The following is a 19,692-nucleotide window of genomic DNA, read 5'->3' on the forward strand; positions in this document are numbered from 1 at the left end:
AGGTTTGGCCTCAACTCCTACCAATTTCTTAAGTTGTTTCTGTACAGGTTCTGGTAACCCTTGGCATAAAATGTGGTAAAACACAGGTATGGATTTTGTCCAAGATTCATGCGTTTCGACCACCAACGCATCTTCGAAATTGTGGATATAAATTAATGGATCTTCGGATTCCGTCATTTTGTGAGTCATTATAGCTCCCATATTGGAAGTGTCTGGGTAAATCACTCGTAGCGCTTTCCATACTGCTGCTCTACAATTGTTGAATGGTGCTCCGTCGTGGGCAGTGTTAATTATGGTAATACCAGGTTACCCAGCCCGTGCCCATGCATCGTCTGCCCTCTCACCGAGTATAGCAATCAGGAGACCTTTAATGTCCCCTATAACTAACGTGACACCTCCTGTCATCTTTTCTAACTCGTGTATCCACTTCCCAGCTCCCGATGTCAGCATTGGAAGCTTGTTTTTCAGGTCTCTCAATCCATGTGTGGCCATGGAATATATCGCGCTGTCTCCCTTCTTTATTTGTTTCGCACTCTGTCTCCTATCCGGAGTCGGACAGTGATTGTTCCCAATTCACGCAACTACTTGTGTCATCGTCGTTCTTACTGATTTCTAGCTTATCCAGGGACAGTCACCTGCTCCCACTACTTCAGGTGACGTCTTCAATGTCATGCAGCTGAGTGCTTTCCAAGCGCTCGTCTTCCCCCTGGGATACTGGTTTGAACCCCATTTCATCATATATCTTATTGATCATTTCTGCAATGCTTCTGGTGTCAAAGTCATCTTCAATATTTGCCCTACTTGTGTCAGGTACTGAATCATACGCAGGGAAGAATTCTTCAATGTGGTTCCATTCTACAACAAGATTGGGTTTTTTAACTTCCCGCTCTAGATATTCGAGATCGCATGCCCTCTGTCTACACTTACTTTCAACATCATCAAAATCTTTGCACTGCCTCGCCTCTTCTCTGCCCTTATCTTCTTCCCTTCTCCTTTCATTTCTACGTTCATTTGCCCTTATAACTTCCTCATCTTCTTGACTCTTTATTCTTCTTTCATGTACTCTTTGCTCTTCTTCCAACATTTGCAGGTTCTGCCTGTACTTGTCATAGGCTGCGCTCTGCTTGCGACTGAGTGGCTTTCCTTGCTCTTCGCGATATAGCTGTTCTTGCCTCAGCCTATCTTTCCTCTTTATTCTTTCATCCCTTACTTCCTTTTCCTTCTCTTTATCCCTTCTCTGTGCCTCATCAGACCTCTTTCTCGGTCTTGTATCATCACTTCCTTTTCCATTGAGTTTCAACAATATCTGTCCTCCCATCCATTTGTCTTTCGCGAATGCTATCTCATTAGTTCTGTCTTCACTTCCTTTCCATTTCGTTCCCTCTGTCTCCTTATCGAGAGGTGCACTTGTCTGTGCCTGATTCTTCCGCTTATCATCACGTCTCTCCTTGCCCCTTGGGACTGCGGAGGTCATATTTTTATCCTGATCCTTCCCCTTAATTTCGTCACTACTGTACGTAGGTGACTCATATGTGGGGCTGCTGTACCCCGTAGCCGCCTTGAGCTCTCTTAATGGGTAGCGTCCCTATGACTTACTTCCCTCGGTTTCTGTTTCAGGTGGGGCAGTTGGTGCGGTAGGCGTCTCACCCCCCTCAGTGCATATATTTAATATCCAATCTGCAGGTGGCTCTTCATCCTTCGAGTGTTCGAACATTTTCCAAAGTTCTAGAACAGCAAGGCATTTCTCTAGTTCGTTGCCTGTATATGTGGCATGCAAATAAGTTGTCATATGTTGCAAGACGGCTTTAGATAAGGACCCATTCTGTGGCCACGGCATGGACATCTTGTGGGTGGTACCCTTAACCCACTCTGTACTGTATTCCTTAATCTTAGGTGCATGTTTAGACAATTGTTTACATAAGTGCGCTAGCGGAGTAATATCTTCCATTCTTAAATCTGTTCTAGCAATACTTTCATGCAACTTCTCCAACAATATGAGCGAGCACCAAATATCGCAAGCTCCAATCCAATCTTTTCCGCAAAATCTTTTTTTTTATATCACCAAATTACTAAAGAACATCAATTCAAGTGCAATACCCTCTCAACTATAGAATTGCGTAAAATCCCTTGATCAATTTCAAACAACAAGGAGACAAATTTCCTTACATGTGACACATCAACAGAACATGTATGACCAACGTTAAACATACTAGACAGACAACAGCTGGAAACAGATATCTCTGCCTTCTAATCAATACCCCGACATGGAGTTTAAACAAACTTCTTTTATGACGTCTTTAATTGTAGTAGTAGCCTAATCTATCCCTATGATGTGGGACTATGAGTTCACGTTTCTTCTGACTGCTATATTAAAGCGCAGCAACAAGGCGTATCATTTTCCTCGGGTGTCCTCCCCGGTATCCTCTCTCTTGTTCTCGGGTGTCCTCCCCGGTATCCTCTCTCTTTATTCAGTTATTCTTGAGTCATTATACTCCTATATATATACAGTCTTCTCTATTTGTGACTATTTTGTATTCTCCACCTCCCTCCGTTACCTTTCCCCTTACTTGTTCTATTGCTTAAGGACATTTGCCAAAGCATACCTTTTCATTTCACTCACCGCTCGCATCGTTCCTCTCTGTGTCTTCGGGATCACCGCCTTCTTTACCGCCTTCTTTTGGTCTTTCGTCTGATTCACTGCCAGTAGGAATGGAAGGGTTTATGTTTTTAAAACGGATGCTTTCAACCCACTGCAGTTTTTATTTTTTGGACAGTATTACGCTATCATTGTCCACGGGAAGCTTCACAGTCCACTCAGCCAAAATGGCGAAGGACTTGTGATATTGCCGGAGACTTAGAGTTACTTCGTGTTGACGGTCAATAGGTGTTTTATCAATAATCAAAATTCAATAGTTGATGATCAAAACCATCCTCTCCGCTGCTAAGTGTGCTGGAGGGCAGAGCAACCACTTAATGGGCCCATAGATTCAGAGCTCGCCCTCTGGCACCTTAAGTCGAGATAGCTGCACCTAGAGGAGGATGGGGTGCAGGATTCTCTTACTCCAACACCAATCAATAAGGACAAGTCAATGGTTTGGCAAAGGGTAGTTCGTTTAATGACAAGTACAAAAAATGGGGAAACAAATGGAAATCATCAGAGCTGCGATCGCCTGTCTCGCTTCAACTTCCAAATTCTTCATGCAAACAGTAACTTTTATAGCAAATTCTCGTCATCATTGACGTGTAAAACTCATAAATTTGACATGCAGTTCTATTGGTCGGGAAAGGTAACTTAAGTATAGGTATCTGTATATGGTAACAGAGTGTGGGGATTGGATAACTCTTATCGGGTGGGTGTCTGTGCCCATCCCTCTACATCATTCGTGATAGACGTCACTACAAGTACGACGTCTCATTGGTTTTACTAGCTATAGGACCCTAGATTATTTGGTCCATCGTGATTGGGTAGGTTACACCCCTAGCCATAAATCTCAACTTTAATTAGCAGCATGCAGAATGGACACCCAGATGCGGTATGCCCCAAGATTCACCCTGCTTCCCTTCCATCAATCAGTACCTTAGGGCTATGTGTCAATTAGTTGGCTGAGGATGGTCTTGAAGCTGTAGCTTCTTATCAGGGAAAGTTATGGCATCCTGCGGTTTTGGGTGACATCAGACGTTGGTACCTCTTCGCATTTGGATGGTCACGTGTCGGTACACTGGGAAGCTGCTTCATTTTCCATCTATTCCATCTATTTGCGTATTTGATTCTTTGTTCGGCCACGCCACCTGCCTGGGCCTCCTTATCTCGACCTTCACGGGGCAGGCTTCTATGTTCTTAAGTTTCAATTCTTCGACAATGCCACTCTCCTTCCTTCCTGCAGTTGACCTCGAATTCCTAGGCATGAGCTGCTTCTTGATAAGTTTCGATTCCGCTCTTTCCATGACTTTGTACTGTTATATGAATCCTGGCCTGTTTGGCCCTACCATCCTGGGCTCATTCTGCTTTCGTAAAAATAAGGGGGTTGCACTTGTATAATGTGCTTCTTGAGGTAGACATATATGTGTATATGGTTGGCGCTTGCCGCTCTATTCTTCTACTAAGCATTGCATGCTGTACTGTTTTCTTAGCTTCTTGTGTTACAAACCTATTTACAGGCGTTAACTGGTTGCATGTTTTCATCTTGCTCTATGGTTATGTTTCTTCATATTTTCACATCGTCTTCTCTTCTATGTCTGTGATATCTTTATCCATAGGGCCTCATTACGACCCAGGCGGTAAGGGGTTTACGGCAGCGTAAACAGCGCCGACCCTTACCGCCAGAGTACGAGGTCCCTTAGCGCCATGGCGGATTTTACACCTGCTTTTAGCAGGTGTTAAAATCCATGGCGCTAAGGGACCATAGAGTTAATTACGCCACCGTAATTTACGGTGGCGTAATTAACGCCTTCCCCACTCCCATTATGCCCTATGGGGCAAAAATGGGGAAGGGTAAATGGGGATTGGGGACTTACCGCCCCGCCAAGGTCAGAATGGGGCGGTAAGTCCGCCAACCACCATGGCGTAAACATAGTTTACGCCATGGTGGTAAAGTCACGGCCCAGGCGGTAACTTACCGCCTGGGTCGTAATGAGGCCCATAGTGTTTTCGTCTTAGAGTGGTATCTTTTGGTTGTTGTTCGTTCATCTGTCCGTCTGTCCGGGCCCTAGTGACATCACCATTCGCCTTTCATTAAGGCCCTTTGGATCTCTTCAGGGACAGTTTATGGATACACTTCCTTTCGTGTCAGCTGTTTGTATGGTTGCCTCAATGGGTACCTTGCTGGCCATGGTTGTCTGGTTATAGGCACTTCAACAGGTATTGCTCTTCTGATGGGCACTGGGCAGAGCCCTAGCGCGGCTCTCTGCTGGTTTATTTGCTCATCGTATGTCACATATCTTGGCGGGTATGTTCCTGGTATCTCAAACTGGGTGGCTGGAGTGCAGGCCATATCTGGGACCTCCTCTACATTTGTACTTAGATTGATACTGAGAGTGGGCAGCTTTCCACTTAGACAGAGCTGTCGGTGATAGTCTTTGTATAGCACTTGGTAGGGTTGCACAGGTAACCAGGGGGCTGCACTTAGTCAAGTCCATGAGGGTGACCAAGCTATGGTTTCACAGCTGGCCATGGTTCTGGAGCAGGCAAAGTCCATGAGGGGGACCAAGGTATGGTTTCTAGGCGATTGTAGAATGTCCTCCGTCACATGTAATACAGGTGTTGGCAGAATGCCGTGGTTACGGTTAAGTTGGGTCTTCAAGGTAACCACCTAACGAAAGTTGGATGTATGCAGCATACTCCCACCGTAAGCTATCAACCCAGATATGTCAGAACGATGCCAAATTTAGAAAGTCTAGGCTTTCATTTGATCATAACCAATGTTTTCTTTCCACTCGCAATCCACACCATTGGAATTAGCCAAAGGCGCTACCTCACTCCGCACAGATCTGCTTTCACATAGTACTTGAATGACACTTTGCACAACAAGGCTGCCATACAAATGTACCTACCTTCCACAACATAATATTCAGACCTTAGCTTCACACATAATCGTCTATCCCCTAACACACCCACCCTGCTTATTTCCCTAGTGTACCTTTCTCCATCCATACACATACCAATTAGACATGGATGACTAGCAGGGACTCGGCCAAGTCCTTATTACCTTTAATGGTGATTATGCACACACGCATACTAGCACCTCCTAACTTTCCCAGACTTTGGACTTCGGTCCCTCCAAGGGAGTTCGATTTACAGAGCGTTGGGAACATACCCATGGTGAAAGAAGCTATACAAACGACGAAATTAAATGATTGGACATTTTGAAATCTGCCACTCTGTAAAAAGCCATTATCTTAAAGAAAAGGCATGAATAAACGTATTTGGCTTAGACCTTAAGCAGGGTTAAAAAGGGGAAAGTGTAAGGAGAATTAGAATTCCATTCAGCATCAGTGAGTACATTAGATTTACACCTCCTTTTCTTTACAAATAAAAATAATTCATTTTGACTGTCCTTCTATACAAAGCAGCACAGAAATGCAATTGTGTGCCATAGTGAACTCCCGGGGTCAATAAGGGAGCGGCTTGTAGATCACTTTGCTATCTTGATTTCCTAATCTTCTGATAGAGCAACATCTCAAAAGTGATTGACCTATTGTTTGCGGAAACATTTTAAATGCAAACTCATTGAACATGAAGCTGTGATGTGTTCTATGTTCACATCAGGTTAATCTCGTCTTATTCCCGTCCACCCGTTGCGAGACGGGTGTGTGCTTGTTTTGAATTAGCATTGCAAATGGATCAGCAGTGTTCATTTTTGAAGAAAGCTAGAACCAGGCAGACGGTAGTTTGTTTGTTTGTAGCGCACGCCAGACCCGAAGGTATCAGAGCACGGGAACAAGAATTCTTTAGGCTTACATGTTGCAGGTTACACACTCACCAAAATACCGATTAATGTGTGGGACTGTTTATTTATTTAGTGGGACTGGGATTCATTCTGCTGCTCCTTGTCAACCGTGTGCTTTGTTTGGAAGAGTGAGCAGCCACCTGTCAATTATGTCGTGATGTACTTCCAATAAAAGCAAAGGAATTAGTGCCACACCATAGCTTGCTCCTTGCCCCTGAGGATAAAAATGGGACACCATTAGACCATTGCACCTATAAAAAGTACCTAAAATGATGAATTGCGTGGATCTTGTTAGTTGTTAACACTAACTTGAAAGTCAAGTTACAATGCCTCTTCACAGGCCTAAAAAGCTAAATTGGACAAATGATGACACCACCCATTAGTCTGAGACTATCTTTGTGGGGCTGTCTAAATGTTAGCCGGAAAGTGAATTGGCTCTTCGGTCCCATAAATGCCCCTATGTTGGCTGCAAAATATGATTCTAAAAAACTATTTGAAAAAAAGAAGTTCTCTTTGAAAAGTGGACCAATTAGGAAAAACATTTCAAAGAAAATCAAGGAAGCAATTGGCTATTTGATCTTGTAAATATGTAGGGAAACAATACTCACTGATCTGTTGAATGAAATCACACATTGTTTAGCATTCCAATCTGATTTGCTAGGATTGACGAGAAACCAAGTGTCCGTCCTCCGTAATATTGGGCATATCATACCTATGCTTGCCCCTTAAGGATTTAATTGGCATAACATAGCATTACATGACAAGAGGATGCTCTTAGTGTAGGGACTCTGATGGCTTTGATGGGGTGCCACATGGGATGTATGACTGCAGCTAAGACATTTTAAGGCAGAGTTAAAAATGGTTTGTAAATAATATAATGTTTTTGTCTGCTTCAGTAATATTTTTGTTTTTGTATTAGTATTACACGCATGGTAGTTTGTTTCACAACAGATAATCACTTAACTGTGATGACATGGAGTAGAATAGGCCAATACTGCTACCTTTGTCTTAAAGTAATAGGCAGACAGGAAGAAAAGTGGTCACAGTAAGATGGAGGGAGAGTAGGCAAAGTGGGATGGCAGGAAAAGTTGTAGGAAGGGAGAGAAGGAAAAACATTGGATTTGGGGAGAGGAGAACCATAAAGTATTTGAAGCATGCAGAAAATGGAGTGTATATATATATATATGATATGATATGATGTTTTATTTATATCGCACTCAAACAAAAGTGTTTCAGAGCGCGACAAGGCGAGGGAGGGGCACAGGGGAGAACAAAACAACGATCTTACTCGGTCCAGTGACATTGAGAAAGCGCAATCGCATGGGATAGGGATAGGGGAAAAGTGCATAGAAGGGGGAAGAAATGGATAGTGCGGAGAAACAGATAAATAATAATAAATAAATAAAATGAATAAATAAGAAGTCAATAAACAGTGGTAGTGCAGCCAGCCAGCAAGTGGCAAGTGCTGTGATTAAGGAAGCAGACAGGGTACGTCTGATAAGTGCAGAAGAAAACAAAGGGGGGTGAGGGACTGTATGGATACAGATACAGATGCCAGTGCAAGGGTGGCTCGAAGGCAGTGCAGGAGGGTGGCAGGGTGAGCAGGTACCTGGGCCCAGAGGACAGAGGGTGGCCAGGTGCACGTGCCGAGAGAGAGACAGATCAGCAGGGGACAGGGGGGGTGAAGGCAGAAGCAAAGAGGAAGGTATTGAGGTGCTTCCGGAACCGGAGATGGTTCTCCTCAAGTTTCAGAGTGGCAGGGAGGCTGTTCCAGAGGGAGGCCCCAGCCAAAGACAGAGATCTACTCCCAGCTCGTTTCTTTGAAAAACAACTGACCCTGAGGGAGTTAGAGGTAGAGGAGCGAAGAGCTCGAGAAGGGAGGTATTTACGGAGGGATAGGCAAAGGTATTTTAGACCCTGGCCCCAGAAAGCTTTGTGGACAATGCAGGGGGTTTCGAATTTAATCCTTGCATCCACTGGGAGCCAATGAAGGGAATTCCGAGCTGGAGAGATACAATCCCAGGGCTTGAGGCCAAAGACCAGTGTTCCAGTCCTGTTCTGGATTAGTTGTACAGGGCGGAGAGAAGAGGCAGGAAGATTTAGAAAGAGGCTGTTACAATAGTCCAACCTGGAGAGAACCAAAGCTTGGGAGACAATGAGCTTCTGGGGGAAGGAGAGACAAGGCAGAGTACCTCTGAGGAGGTGCAGTAGGAAGTTTAACTTTTTAGAAACATTGGAGATGTGAGTGGAGAAGCAAAGTGTGGCATCAAAGATAACCCAGAGGTTCTTAGCCTCGCAGGTAGGGGTAGGAGAGGTTGCAAAAATTGTCAAGGGCCGGAGCGAGGGTATCAATGTGGTCCTTAATGGTTTTAGAAGAACAGGGATGAACCTCCTTTGACGAGGCTTTCATAGATCGGACTTGTCTAGCAACCTCGTCAGTGGAGAAAAGAGGAAAGGAAGAGAAAGAGGATGGGGGTGGTTGAAGGAGGTTCACCAATTGCAGACGGAAAGGGGAGAGGAGGGGCAAGGGAGGACAGGGTGGGCAGTATGTCCTGGGCTTTTGAGATAAAGTGAGAGGCAAGGGCATTTACAAAGAGCCTAGGAGGCAAGAGGAGGGGTAGAGATTGCAGCAGGGTTGGCCAGCTCCTTGCAGATTTTAAAGAGTTCTGCCGAGTTGTTAGATGCCACAGAGACATGGGCTTGAATGGGGACTCTCTTTGGTGAGGACAGAGAGTCATTATTGCCTTTGGACCAGGCGACAGGCCAGTTTGTCAGAGGATGAACAGGAAGCCTTCCATTTCCTCTCAGCCGCCCTACACTTACGTTTGAGTGTAGCTAGATCGGAGTCATACCAGGAATTGCACTTGGCTTTGCACGTCAAACGGATCCTCATGACAGGGGCAAGAGCATCAACAGGTTTAGAAATAGAAGAGTAGAGAAGGGACAAGGCTGTGTCCGGGTGTGAGTCAACCGGAGGAGGAGTGGGGAGAAGGTCGCATCGAAAGCCTCAACTGACACAGGCTTCATGGGCCAGATGTCCGAGAAGGTAGGTGGCAATATATAGAATAATAATATATAGCAGAAATATACTAAGAGGATAGAGAGTGTATGCAGAAATAGAGAGTATGTGTACTAAGAACAGCTGGAGATTAAGGAGAGCAGCAGAGTAGACCTAGAGGAAGACCAGGGTACTGGTGAGGGAACATGAATGAAGGAAGAGATGAAGAATAGGGAGACATACAAATGAAGTTGGTTGTCAGCCCCCACTTTACCATAGTCCTTATTTACTTTTGTTACGCATATCACACCTACTATCTACCTCAGAATGTTATGGGAGGTCAGGTGATGGGCAATGGAGCGTTAAGAATTGTAAGGTTAAATGGACCAGCCATGATGCTGTTTCCCTGGAATAGGAGGAGGACTGGGGTGTTTATAGAATGTATGGATCCCAATGGATGATTTCCAAATACCTTCAGCCTCCACTCCAACCTCTGAACTGGTAGTGGGTGTCATCTTAAATTCCCGGGTGGGAAGGACATTGAGATAACACTGGAACAAATAATATTTCAGAGAGAAAGCAAAGGTTGAATGCATGGCATAATATCCTCAGTGTGTCCGTGAAAGCCCAATTAAATGCATCTATTTCAATGCAAGTCATCTCAATTAAATAGGTTGTTGGACCATTTCCCCTCAGCGTGGGGTTAACCAATATTACTTTGAATAGTGAAAGGTTCACACAGAGACGTTATAACAATGCACCCTTTCCCTATGTTTTGCAGGATAAGGGAAAGGTGAATACAGAGACCAGGCAAGATGATTATGGACAGTTTGGGAGGGCTTTTCACACATTAACAACGTAGCTTCACTTCTCTGGGAGGCAAGACGAGGTGACTTGCCGTGACCTAAATATGTCTTACAAGACTTGCAGGACAGCCAACATATATTATTAATCCAGAACCAAGTTTCTAAATGGATCTGAGTATCAGCTGGATGTCACTGATGCCATGCGTCACTCATCCAGTAAATGCCCCCCACACTAAGCTGAGAACTGTCAGGGTGGAAAATGTACGCATCGTACCCATGCCATCTGTCCTTGCAGCTGTGTTTCCAAAATGTGTAGTGGCTAGGTTGATTGCATTGTCTGATTCTCAGCCTACCTTGCCATGACAATCTTCAGGTTCTGGGGTCCATCGAGTCTCAAACATAGCAGTGAAAACTCACGGTGCCTGAGTTTGGCATTAGGTCTATGTAATGTCACGTATGTGGCATGGACCCGTGGCTAGACAATAAACCCACAACACTTAACCACAGGGCTAACAGTAATCAGACTGGCACCACCCACAGGAATGCCAGAGAATATTGAATTCATTTGAACGATGAATGAACCCTTAGGTAGCATAAACAATTTGCTAAGAAAAGTCTTTATACTTTCAGAATGCAACCTCTGGGGCAGTAGCCTTTGAATGTTCTTCAAAAGGCTGCATTATTCTGTCACCCTGCCCATAGGGGGGCCATTGCATTCATCAATGGCATAGTCTGGAATTGCAGAGTCCCCATGCATTACACAGGCATGTGTATAAGAAACTCTGTAGTCAGCCTGTGTCCATGATGCTCTATAGTACTCCAAGATTAAAGAGGTTGGTAGATCAGAGCCCCATGGAAGGCAGTGGGATGTACCTAGCACATTGTTGGCCTCTGCTTGTTAGTCACTTTTTATTGGAGAAGGTTGATTTTGAGGTTATACAATCACATCCATGATGTCACCCAAAAGTAAGTAAATTCCATGTTACAGTAAAGAAATAGTGGGCCTCATTATGGGTTTGGAGGTAGCCATGCCGTTTTTAGTGGCATGGCTACCTCCAAACCGGGTACTGGGTCTGGGTCCCGGAAAAAGGGAATTACCGGGCCATTCCGACCTTGGAGGGCCCCGTAATTCCCTTTCGCGGGACCCAGACCCGATTCGCCCCCATTCCCATTTGAGCCCCCATCGGGCTCAATGGGAATGAGGAGGATGCTAACAATGGGCCCGTTAATAACTGCTGCTGGACTGCTAGCGGGTCCCGCTCTGCACGTCTGGTCTGACCAGACGTCCAGAGCGGGGGCCGCTGCAGACTTTGTAATGAGGCGTCCTGGAAGGAACGATTCCGGTCCCTTACCGGCACCGTTCATTCCACGGTTGCCTTCCTCGTAATGAGGCCCATTTGGTCATCGGCAGAATGAAAACACTGACTTGATTATTTTCTGAACTCTGCATTGCCAGGACAGGCTGTTTCCAAGAGCAGGAAATGTAATTGCATCTGGCCGCTCCAAAGTGTTTAAGCAGGTGCATTATCAGACACATTGACCAATGATCCACAGATACCTAGTCCATGTATGACTGTAACTGAGTGCACAGGCATAGCATGTCATGTTTTATTTATGGGATGCCTTATGTGCAGCTGGACTATGTACAAACCTTTTCTTGCACCAAAGCATCTTGTGTCACATGTATTAGATTGCATGTCCCACGGTCCTGGAATGCCCGAGACATGTGTCATGAGCAAAGTAACATTAATGTGTGCTCCATCCCTCTCGGAACTGCTCCAGAAATCACACTCTTATGCCTCCGAGTCAGGACAGAAGCATACCTTAATCTTGCATCATATAGTTTGAAAATGGGTGTAATTCAAGAGATTCATGAGATGAGGACATCTACGCGCCAGGTTATCTCTGCATGTCTGTCATGGATTTTCCATCATGTGGGATTCAGTGGGATGGATTGTTGCCAGTATTTCTCTGCCATATTATTAGTATAAAACATTCTATCAAACAATAAAAAATGTACAGACCAATAGTCCTGACTCTCCACTAAAGCGCAGGGAATGTCCATTTATTATCATCATTTAAATCACCCTCCTGTTAGCGTCCAAGCCTCATATGGAGAAATGTGTTTTGAACGCAGGAACTAAGGATGCAAAAGACAGTGATCAATGTTATGGTTTAACCATTGTACTTGGGCATGCTTGTAAAAGAGACATGTTTCAAAGTATTGATCAAAGTAAACATCAGCTGCAATGTCAGGAAAATCCTCATGCCATATTCAAGATCTAGTTAAGCCCTTTGGGTAAATGTCATACTTTTAACGAACAGGATGCCCCTGTAGGCAGTGGAATTAGGGGGTATTTATGGGAATAAAGGTTTGAAACATCTGTCACTAGAATGTCACTGTCATACTTAAAAGTGCGTGACAGGCCATTAAAGGTACTGTACTGTGGTGTCTAGAAATGGCCTAACATAACTGGATACATGTTTATGGATGAGGGGCACTAACCTTTAATCTATACTTGTGTATTATATATATGGAATGCTGCTAGTGACATCAGGCTTACCGTAATGATGTAGCTTGAGTGGACAAATGTTCAGAGGTTACACATGCATAGAACTGATCAGACATCTCCAGAGCCACACAAGAACAGACCTATTACAGCATAGAGGATTTTGCATCAAGTAGTCCGGAAATGGTGCTTTAAGGTATAACGAGATCTTGTGCACCAAGTGTTGGACTTACGTTAAGTAGCCAGAGGTCATGTAAAGTTGCTTGCTTTGCATCCGCAGTATGTGCCTGTCTTCCCCGGCGTGCTCTTCATGTTCAAGGATAACACACACTTTCTTCCATGGGTAAAGGGCAGTAAGCACTTGTACCGGTGTCACTTGACCAACAGATATTTTATGCATTCCTTCGTCAGAGACAGAGCTGGTAGGATCATGCTTCTTGGACTCACAATTCCGAGTACTTGAACAGCAGATATGAAGTGGGGACCAAATGGCTCACGATCCTGTATTTTCTCCAGTACCCAATCTCTCGCATTCAGGGCACACTCTTCTGTCTCTACGTAGCATTTCATCTGATCTGGTGAGGAAGATACAAATACTCAGGTAGGTCAGGCATATACATTGGGGTGATACACAGAAGTTTATATGATGCACGGCACACTGTGATTGGCGCGGGAGGTTGTTACTAAATGCCAATGTTCTACCTAGGCATCTCTACAGGAAAGTATACATGTGTCCAAGGCTTGTTTGATGATCATATTTGCTCTCTCTACTGATCCACCAGACTGTGGGCTGAAATGTTCTATGAATTGTAGGGAGCATCGCTAGGTTTGCAGGGCCTCTTTAGTCAGTTTCCCACTAAAGGCTGGGCAATTGCCCACGTGGAGTATTGTAGGTATTGTCATAGCCACTAGGAACCATAGATCCTTCAACATTGATTTTCAGTCAGCCTTCCTCTGGGGAATTATCCAGGTGAACAATATATGTGAGCCCATGAGAGCCAAGAGGAATGTATGGGCCTCATTACGACTTTGGAGGTAGCCATGGTGCTATTAGCGCCATGGCTGCCTCCAAAATCGTGTCCGGGTCCGGGTTCCCTGAATGGTGAATTACCGGGCCATTCCAAGTGTGGAAGGCACAGTATTTCCTCCTTCAGGGAACCCGGGCCCGGTCCTTCCCCATTTCCATTCGAGCCCCCATAGGGCTCAATGGGAATGGGGCGGGAGCTAACAACAGGCCCGTCAATTACGGGCCCGTTGTTAGCTCCCTGGTCCCCGCGTGGGACCCGCTATGGACGTCTGGAAAAACCAGACGTCCACAGCGGGTCCCGCGAGGGGACCACTTAATAGTGCAGAGTGGGTTTAACGGCGCCGGCACCATTACTGGCGCTGTTAAACCCATTCTGCACTTCTCGTAATGAGGCCCTATATGTATTGATTGTTGTAAGTGATCCAACATTATCCATATGCATATATAAACACGCTGTTTATTCCCTTAGCAGTGGCGCATAACTTTAAGCGGTTTAGTGTGACTTACTGTTGGCATGTGGCTCAATGTCGATAAAAAGGTCATAAATGTGTTCTCGCCTCTGGCCAAATGGATTTGTCTTATAGGAGCTGAACTAATGCTGATACCTTAAAATTAGCAGTTGACAGACCAGCAGTTAATATTTTCAAGCTCTCTAGGTTTTTGGGGACTACCCTTTAAATCAGATCTCCAGGTTTCTTGGGTATTTATTACTGAAGTTTTTTTTAAAATGCTCGGCGTATAAATGTTTGGGAAATCTTTAGGGTTATGATTTTATAAACAGACATGTGTGCCCCCATGTATATGTGTCAAGGTTGTCACTACGTGTTTTGCAGTCTGCTGTAAAGAACTATGTGACCAGCCTAACCTGGGTCCATTTGCACGTGCTACCCATAAGAGAGGTTGTGCTTCCAAATGCCATGGTCAGGAAGCCAGTGTCGGCCCTCACTGGGGACAAACACAGCAGGGCCACTCTCAAACTAAGGAATACTTTAGGTATCCCGTATAGGAGATTCAGTGCACATAATGCCAGAGTAAAATTACTGCACAGGTATTCCCCGGTTCGACTCTTGCACATGTCTCCTGCATTGCACATAGAGGGGTGTGAGGAGATACTGTAATTAGTATATGCATATATATATATATATTCACTGCAAACACTTTCTTAAAGGGGCAATATGGTTCCAATTAAAATCGAAAAACCCCAGACATTTGCCAGTTATGGTAAGATAAGCAACCATAACTCATGCCACCACAGTGCACTGCTAAGACTAAGACACAGTATATCAAAGATGACACCACAAATGTCATTGGTAAAATCACTGATGACATCACAAATATGGGCCACTTGTTTTTGTTCACTGACATATCTATGCCAGGTGGTTTTCTTCACTGACAGTTGGAATATTACAATTCAAAAGGCGCTATATATCTAGACATTATCCTTGACGTATGTTCTCAAAGAACTTTCTTTAAGGTTTGGTCTCAGCACATGGTGCACATACATGGGGCAATAAGCAGGTCTCAAACACACAATTTATTTTTATACATGAACATAAACTTTAATGTTATCAACATGTTCTGGAGATGCTGTTTCTTTCCTCCTCACTTTAGTTTCACTGTATGTGCCTCTGATTTATATGCATTGTGGGTCTTCATATGCATTGTACAAGCACAAGTGTGCAGTAAGTCTTGAATTGTTAGCTAGTTATTTCATGTTTAACATTACACAATCACCCCTGACATCTTGTTACCAACATAATAAAAACAACCCCTTGTAGGTCAGGACTTTTCATCATTAATTTCACATGTGATGTCATCAATGACATTTGTGATCTTTGATCTTTGGGTTTTAGTCTTAGCAGTGCACGGTGGTGGTGCGAGTTATGGTTCCTTAGCTTACCATAACTGGCGACTTTCTGAGGTTTTTCGGTTTTACCTATAACCATAACGTCCCTGTAACAATGTGTTTCCATTGAATTTCATAGGTATTTATTAGTGCAACTTAACCATAACGTCCCTTTAACAAAGTGTTTTCATTGAATTTCATAGGTTTTTATTAGTGCAACTTAACCATAACGTCCCTTTAACAAAGGTTTTTCATTGAATTTCATAGGTTTTTAGTAGTGCAACTTAACCATAACGTCCCTTTAACAACGTTTTTTCAGTATATATATAAATATATATATATATATATATATACATATATATATATATATATATATATATATATATATATATATGTATATATATATATATATATATATATAGTATTTAATGCTACTGTGAGCTTAAGCTATATTCAGAGGGACAACCATTGTTTTCGATATTGGACCATTCACTGCTAGGAAGGCTCAGATTTGATCACACAGAGCTGGAAAGCCACTGAGACACCCAAAGCTGAAACTGGACCTGATGCAAAAGAGCCCCACATATCTACCCACCACACCTACGCCCACAAAGGTGGCATGCAAATACAAGGTGTAGTGCTTTGCTCTAGGAAAGCAATTGCCCTTTCTTCTTCAACTTACCCCAATCTGTTCCGCATAAATTATGTGTTCATTATATTAGGTTATAGTGAACTACTCCTCTCTCCCCTTCTTACTCTTTCTCTGTTTCTTAATCTCTCTATCTGTGTCTGCTTTTCCATGTCCCTCTCATTCCATCTCCTTCTCTTTATGTCTCTATCTCTTTCTGTTTCTTCCTTACTATGCATCTTTCTCTCGTTCATTTGTTTATTCGTTCGTTCGTTCGTTCGTTCGTTCGTTCGTTCTCTCTCTCTCTTAGTCTCTCCCAGCCTTTAGGTTGATACTCCTGCTATTCCATTGGTCACTTGTCAAGGTTTTGTGAAGAGCTATGCAAATTAGAACGCTAGATTCTCAATTGGACAATTAATCAGTAATAGTTTTAATCTAGGTTTTTCAGCTATGTATTATGCATTGGTCTGTCTGTTATATCAATTAATATTGTATCGGACATCATTATTGTAAATTATTGTTGTTTTGTGCTTTTATGGGATTATTTTCCCAAATAAAGTATATTGACTGACTGATTTTCTATATGCCTTTCTCTATGAACCCCTCTATGCCTCTCTCGCTCTTTCTCCCTTTATTTATAGAAGATGTCTTTTCCCTCTTTTTCAGACACTTCATTTTCTAGGTCTTTCCCTATGTCTGTAACTCTCTCTCTATTTCTCTCTCTCTCTGTATATATATTCCATGTTCTCTCTCTATGCTTTTCTAGCTCTCTTTCTTTCTTTCTCTCTCTCTCTCTCTCTCTCTCTCTCTCTATATATATATATATATATATTCCTTTTTCTCTCTCTATGCCTTTCTAGCTCTCTCACTCTAATGTTCTCTTTCTCTCTCTCTCTCTCTCTCTCTCTCCCCCTCTGTATTCATCACTCAAAGTCTCACTCTCAGTGCAGATCCACTTTTCTCTATATTTGTACCTTGCTCTGTCTCTCTGACTCTCCCTTTCTCTCGTTCTTGCTCTCTCTTTCTTGCTCTCTCTCTCTCGCGCTCTCTTTCTCTCCTCATTCTCTCTTCTCAAAGCCCTCACTGGGTCCCTCACCTCATGCATGCCTAAGCACATGAACTATTCTCTCTCCAGCGATCTTCCTCTTTATTCTAGGAGGCAAATATTGTCAGGAAATCCTGTCATTATGTGTTTAGGCCCCAACCACTCCCTTGGGTGGGGGCCAAGGATTTAAAGAAACACCCCTTTAGTCCAGGGACATGAATCAATCCATATGTCAAATGAAAGAGGTATGCTTTCTCCCCTCCTCTGGCCCTTTCCTCTCACAGAATATCTTGCTCAGTCCAAGGAGTTCTCAGCTCTCTCTTACCTCTCAAAAGCCCTCAACCGTAGTGGTCCAGTCTGCTGTTAGTCATGCACTCACTAATATATAAATGCCCCTGTTTCAGCCCGTTATTGCTAGGTAAAGCAAAAACATGTAGGTGATGGCCGGAAGGTTTGGAATTAATCTTAAAGCTCTGGCAATTCCTCTGGGCAACCCTCAAGACCATCGTTTTCACCTGCCAAGCCGTTACAGAAGGGGTAAAGACCATATGCAAATCAGGCATAGTGCCAGGTAACCTCTCTCCACTGACGTCCAAACACTGTTCTAGACTAAAATAAATTCCATAGGGGCTACACCAATCCCTGGATGGACCCAGCTTTGTGGAGGGCCAAGAAATGCGTGAGGGACCAGAACTGGGGAGTGGAGGCAAGCCATGGATTTGAAGCCCACTTCCTTGAAGTGGTATGTGGATGCACAACCAAGCGAGCACTATAAAGGAAGGATGTTTCTGCTTCTGCACGTCACTTTGCACAGTATTTTGTTGGACTGTTGGACTATTCCTGGACTCTTACAAAATGTACAAGGACCTTTTAATTCGGAAATTGCTGATGCCACGCCCGCTTGGTTACGTGTCTACTAAAGGAGGCGCCCGCGTGCAAACGCAGGCTTTTCCCCATCCATGCCTGCAATTAAGACTAATTATATTCAAAGATCAGAATAATGCTTCAATATCGCAAATGGCAGTTCTTAACTTATACTGTAACCCAGTCATGCTACCTGATAGACTTTATTTGGATTTTATTATAGACATGCTTAATTTGCTAATCCAAGATGGAAGTATTGCTTGGTCAATAATAGTAGGAGATCTAAATTTGAAGTGCATTAGAGTGATAGATTTGAAATTGTCACTTAGAGCAATAGGATGGTTGGATTTAATGAAAGTAAGAGGTTATAGAATGTTTAACAGCTCTACAGAAAATTACACCCCCACCCCAAGATCCACATGGTCAAGGCAATCAATGCATGCAATTTTAGAGTATGCATTTATCTCAGAACATTGTACATCTTGAGTGAAAGATTTCGTTATACTTCCCACGCCTGCTAGCAATCATGATATGCTGGTAATATCATGCCTTATTTCTATTAATAAAATAGGTAAGGTGTATATCTTTCCCATTGAAATATATGGGTGAAATAAAATTAGATGTTTAGGTCCTAATTTGAAGAAGCTAAAAGTTATACTGACAAATGACAGCCAGCAAAGCGGTGCAAATTTAAATGATACATATATTGATGCTCTACATATTTTAAGGCAACCCAAAGACAAGGAGGTCGGCTTCTGATTCTCCACAAGTTTAAATTTGATCTGATCGTGCTGAACTTAAAAAAAGAAAAAAATCAAGTGACAAGACAGATTATTCATTTAAAACCTCATAATTGGAGATTAATATTAGCTAATGTGTGAGCAAGATATAACAATCATCTGTGATATTATAGAGAAGGAAATATACGATTAGCAAGTAAATCGATGTTGCGCACCTTGACAGCTAAATCTAGCTCAGAAATTCGGAGGCTGTTGATAGCTATACCGTACAATGCTACTGCCTCCACTCTGTTGAACAGCATCAGTGAAACTACCAGGAATGCTACTTTTCAAGGTTGTTTGCAGCAAATGATGAAGCTACCATTTTAATATCTAAAGATGAAGCTAAATTAGATACATTCATTTTCTCCCATGATGACATTATAATGTTAATTAAGCGGTTGAGGTCATCTAGGACTCCTGGCCTAGATGGGCTAATAAATCTTGTTCTAAAGACTAAACCGAAGGAATGGGCTAAAATTGTGTATCTGATTTTTCAGAAAGTAATCCTCACAGGCCTTATTCCCCATCATGACGTAGCTCTGTCATCATTCCATTGTTCAAGAAGGGCAATAGGAACGATCCTACCAACTATCAACCTATTTCCCTTCTTAATATTCCCGGTAAAATATTTGCACGCTTGATTCTTGCAGAATTGTTAAGTTGGCTGAGAACTAGTGGAACGATTGGCGCTTGTCAATCTGAATTTATAGCTGGCTTGCGAACCACAGTGAACCTGATCA

At 43.3% G+C, this 19,692-nt stretch overlaps 1 long non-coding RNA gene across 1 annotated transcript in view; it reads right to left on the minus strand.

The window, feature by feature from the left end:
• Positions 1 to 6,530: 6,530 nt before the first annotated feature.
• The window catches only part of LOC138467141 (uncharacterized), a 76,635-nt gene continuing 63,473 nt past the window's right edge, over positions 6,531 to 19,692 (minus strand). Inside the window, exons 2-3 of the long non-coding RNA XR_011268070.1 lie at positions 12,994 to 13,335; positions 6,531 to 6,660 (exon numbers count right to left, since the gene is read on the minus strand). This is a non-coding gene — a long non-coding RNA (uncharacterized lncRNA). The remainder of the gene's footprint in view (positions 6,661 to 12,993; positions 13,336 to 19,692) is intronic.

This window comes from Ambystoma mexicanum, chromosome 4q (genome assembly GCF_040938575.1).
Source record: "Ambystoma mexicanum isolate Mex_15411 chromosome 4q, UKY_AmexF1_1, whole genome shotgun sequence".
Classification (NCBI taxonomy): Eukaryota; Metazoa; Chordata; class Amphibia; order Caudata; family Ambystomatidae; genus Ambystoma; species Ambystoma mexicanum.